This window comes from Schistocerca cancellata, chromosome 2 (genome assembly GCF_023864275.1).
Source record: "Schistocerca cancellata isolate TAMUIC-IGC-003103 chromosome 2, iqSchCanc2.1, whole genome shotgun sequence".
Classification (NCBI taxonomy): domain Eukaryota; kingdom Metazoa; phylum Arthropoda; class Insecta; order Orthoptera; family Acrididae; genus Schistocerca; species Schistocerca cancellata.
Window position 1 is genome coordinate 346,648,559 of NC_064627.1, and position 4,651 is coordinate 346,653,209.

Genomic DNA, 4,651 nt, shown 5'->3' on the forward strand with positions numbered 1-4,651 from the left:
CTTAGGGACTGATGACCTTAGCAGTTAAGTCCCGTAAGATTTCACACACATTTGAACTTTTTCCCCCTGTCAGTTACACGGACATGCTCTCTTGAATTCGGTACTTAGCTTCGCCGCCAGTACATGGGCTCACAGGTCGAGCCTATCAGACGAGGACAAAGTAGTGGCTTACTTAGACTGTCGGGAGCATTCGGCACCATCTCAGTGGAATCACTCTGTTTGGTTCTCGGAGTCTACCCAATAGACTTTACGATAAGATATAGAGCGGTTATGTACTGGCATAAGTCGGAAGGTGTGACCAGGTTCGAAAGATCGCTGGAGTACCAATTGACACGCAATTCCAAGTAAAAAATTGGGGGATAGATGCCTGACAAGGTGAATGGGACACAAATGATAAGGGCCGCAGGCTATATCAGTTCATTCCAGATGTAAGGACGAGACTAAAACTCAAACGTATCGATCGCAGCCGCAGTACGATCCACTTCTTAACAGGACACGCCCCTTTTCCCACGCACTTAAACCGCGTGAGTCTGAGGCAGACACCAACATGAACATGTGGGGAACAAGGCTCTCCAGAACACATCGTCTTTCTCTGCGCACAATATAGTAACGTCAGATACACATTACACTTAAACCTCAACATCATTCAGTACACCATACACACGATGCCCAGAGACGAAGACCAATGGACCATGTTAAACTAACTCACTGTCGATATATCCAAAGCGACCCGTAGAGAGTATGTCCGAGCCATACAACGAGCCTTTATGCAGAGACAGGAAGGAATCCACAGGGTGGGAAACAGCACTGATTCCGACATGGAATCATGTGAGGATACTGATCCCGACGCGACCGCAAATGAAAATGAAGAAATATACTAAATAAACAACACAATAGCCTAAAAAGGAAAATATTGATCTCAACAACTCCGTATGCAAGCAGAAAACATAAAGACAATTATTAGAGGTTAAGGTTTAGTTATTAGGAAATCTAGAATAGATGTTAGATTTAGATGAAGAGCTGTGACTGTCGGTCGGCGGCTTGAGGGACAATTCAGAATGGTTCAAATGGCTCTGAGCACCATGGGACTTAACATGTGACGTCATCAGTTCCCCAGAACTTAGAACTATTTAAACCTAACTAACCTAAGGACATCACACACATCCATGCCTGAGGTAGGATTCGAACCTGCGACCGAAGCAGTCGCGCGGTTCCGGACTGAAGCTAATAGAACCGCTCGGCCACAGCGGCCGGCGAGGGACAATTACGAGAAACTCACCATCACACACACGTGGTAAACGGATATTCTTCCACTATCATCAATCCTATCTTCTGTTTTTATTCTTCCTAAAAATATGGTTATGGTTTATGTTTCGATTTTCCAAAATTTTATTATTTTCATAAATGTTTATTATCTTCTATTTATCCATCGTAAATGCAAGAATCTTGTTTATTTTAGAAACATTTTTCCGAATTTATAAAATGTCTTAAAGTTATGTTATAACCTCTTCCTTGTCTTCATAAATTCCTATCTCCTATTCATAAATTGTTAATTTTAAGGTTTTCGTTTCTTAATTACTTTTAAGTCTATAAGTATTTAAAGCTGCAATATTATTAATCCTAATTAAAATTATGAAATAAGAAATAAGTTTCACATTCTGCACATGTACAATTTCGTATTGTGAAAGTACGACATGTCGTAGTAACAAGGTGACACATCAAATTGTAAATGGCAGCAGATAAATAAATAAATAAATAAAATATCCATAAACCTTAAGTTACGGAAGAGTTATTTTTGTGAAATTAATTTTGAATAATAACTGAAAAATTCAGGACTAACCACTGTTAGTGGCCGAAGCAATGTATAGGATACCACAATCAACTTACCAAAATTACGAAGCACAAACGTAGGAGAATCTGGAGGAAATCTTCGAGCCGTACTTTTCCACATTGTCGCTTTGCAAGCCCAGCATTAACTGAGAAATCCTTGACACAAACTACTTTATGATTATTCACATATTGTCTGTATAACAAGGATGCCCTGTGTACCATTTCCCAAGTCGGGAAGAGGCAGAACAATTAGGTAACAGCAAACACGCCATGTACACACGATAGTGTTTGGGAGTGAAAACCGTTCGATCCTATTAGAAAAAAACTGGCCCTTGCAAACAGTGTTTCAGTACAGCATATCGCAACCGCCTGAATGAGGCACTTGGTGGGACAACTCAAGTGCCGTTCATTTGCAGTTCTTTCACACCATTGTCTTCTCTGAGGACGTTTCAATTGGCCAACAGTGGTTGTAAGAGGCAATTACACACAGCAGGCTTCTATCTCTTGTTTAATCGCCGCCGCAGATGACCTCTGCCTACGTAACAAACGTCTCGCCACACGTAGTAGCTCTAGACGCTACGGCTTACAGTAACGAGGTGCGTCACGAAGAAGATAGCTTTATCTCTGTCGTCCACAAATTCAGAGGCTGATGTGCTTAATGAACTCCTCTGGCTGTCGACAAGAAGGAAGGGGAAAAAAGGTAAATACAGGATACTGCAAACAATTGGATCCACAAGGAATGAATCTCATTGCGAAGCGGCAGTATCAGGTTATAAGTAGGCTGTTTAGGTTTTTATATTGGTAACGCCACGTAGCGCTCTGTATGAACATCACTGGCTGTGCTGTGTGCAGTCTGTGGCTAGTTTGCATTGTTGTCTGCCATTGTAGTGTTGGGCAGCTGGATGTTAACAGTGCGTAGCGTTGTGCAGTTGGAGGTGAGCCGCCAGCAGTGGTGGATGTGGGGAGAGAAATGGCGGAGTTTTGAAATTTGTAAGACTGGATGTCATGAACTGCTATATATACTATGACTTTTTAACACTATTAAGGTAAATACATTGTTTGTTCTCTATCAAAATCTTTCATTTGCTAACTATGCCTATCAGTAGTTAGTGCCTTCAGTAGTTTGAATCTTTTATTTAGCTGGCAGTAGTGGCGCTCGCTGTATTGCAGTAGTTCGAGTAACGAAGATTTTTGGTGAGGTAAGTGATTTGTGAAAGGTATAGGTTAATGTTAGTCAGGGCCATTCTTTTGTAGGGATTTTTGAAAGTCAGATTGCGTTGCGCTAAAAATATTGTGTGTCAGTTTAGTGTTGATCAGAATAAGTAAAGAGAGTAATGTCTGAGAACGTTGAGTTTTGCTCAGCTGTTTGAAAAGCAAATAACGTAAGAGGTTTATCAGCACAGTAATTCATTAATTTTTCTAAGGGGACGTTTCAAGGTGTTACCTTGACAATGCGCGTGTTATTGCTGATGATGACTACGACGACGACGGTGAATATAAACATTTATAAAAGTGTAAAAGTATCACACTATGCTTATAATTTTTAACGATCCATGGTCTATGTTGCCAATGGCTCGCCATACTTAGCCAGTATGACTGGATTGTTTGTGGGAGGAGACCAGACAGCGAGGTCATCGGTCTCATCGGATTAGGGAAGGACGGGGAAGGAAGCCGGCCGTGCCCTTTCAAAGGAACCATCCCGGCATTTGCCTGGAGCGATTTAGGGAAATCACGGAAAACATAAATCAGGATAACCGGAAGCGGGATTGAACAGTCGTCCTCCCGAATACGAGTCCAGTGTGCTAGCCACTGCGCCACCACGCTCGGTAGCCAGTATGATTTAATTACTTTCCACTAGATGATGGTAATGGTACCCTTTCACACAACGTGGCATGGAGGTGAGTCAGGTCAAGATGGAAGCCGCTGTGTGGATTAATGACAGATGGTATTTTACACTGGCCAGCCTCAGTGTGGTTTGTAGGCAGTTTTCCATACTCGTTTAGGCAAAGACTGGGCTAAACTCCAATCTCTACTTCAGGAAATATGATATACAAACAGTTAAAGTACGATAACACGCAGAACACAGGTTACAAGATTCACAGGCAGATGGCGTACAGCGCTTCCCTCCCTGACATCAACTGATGGCTGTGGCGACAGGAATGGCATCTGATCACAAGTAGTGCCAAACCACGAAAACAGCTGACTCTGTATTATGGAGTAACAGCTGGAAAAGAGAGAAGCACAAATGAGATGCCAGTTGTACATTATAGTCAAATGATTTGGTCTAGACACTCAAAATTCTGTTCTTCGTGACTGAAGACAGGGAGGAGAAATCAGTTCAAGGGCTGAAGCGCACGAATGAGGTGAAGCAACCTTGACGCAGCAAGTGGACAATGCCACTGGAAAACACAACAGCACATGTGCATGGCAACAATACAATCCGATATTGTGCAGTTATTGCCGCTTTGCCGTCCCTTAGAAAGATATTTCTCCCAACCTGTAACGGCCATGGACGAACTGATTGAACGGTGAAACTAATTCCAGATGTGACAAATAGAAGCAAGCTGGCTGGAGGATTAAAGAGAGCTTGTTTACAAGGAACCCACCAACTGAGCTCTACCAGATAAACACTGTCCTCATGCAAATGGAAAGAACGGTAATGTCATAAGCATACGGGAGAATGAAACGTCGAAGTTTAGGTGCATCCATTCGTGCTTTACTGAATGTTAGGACAATGACCGATAGGTATGTAAAAAATATCAAGAACAACGTCAGTTGTAATTTCGTTTCCAATTTATTTCACAAGTTTTCAGTTTGAGCG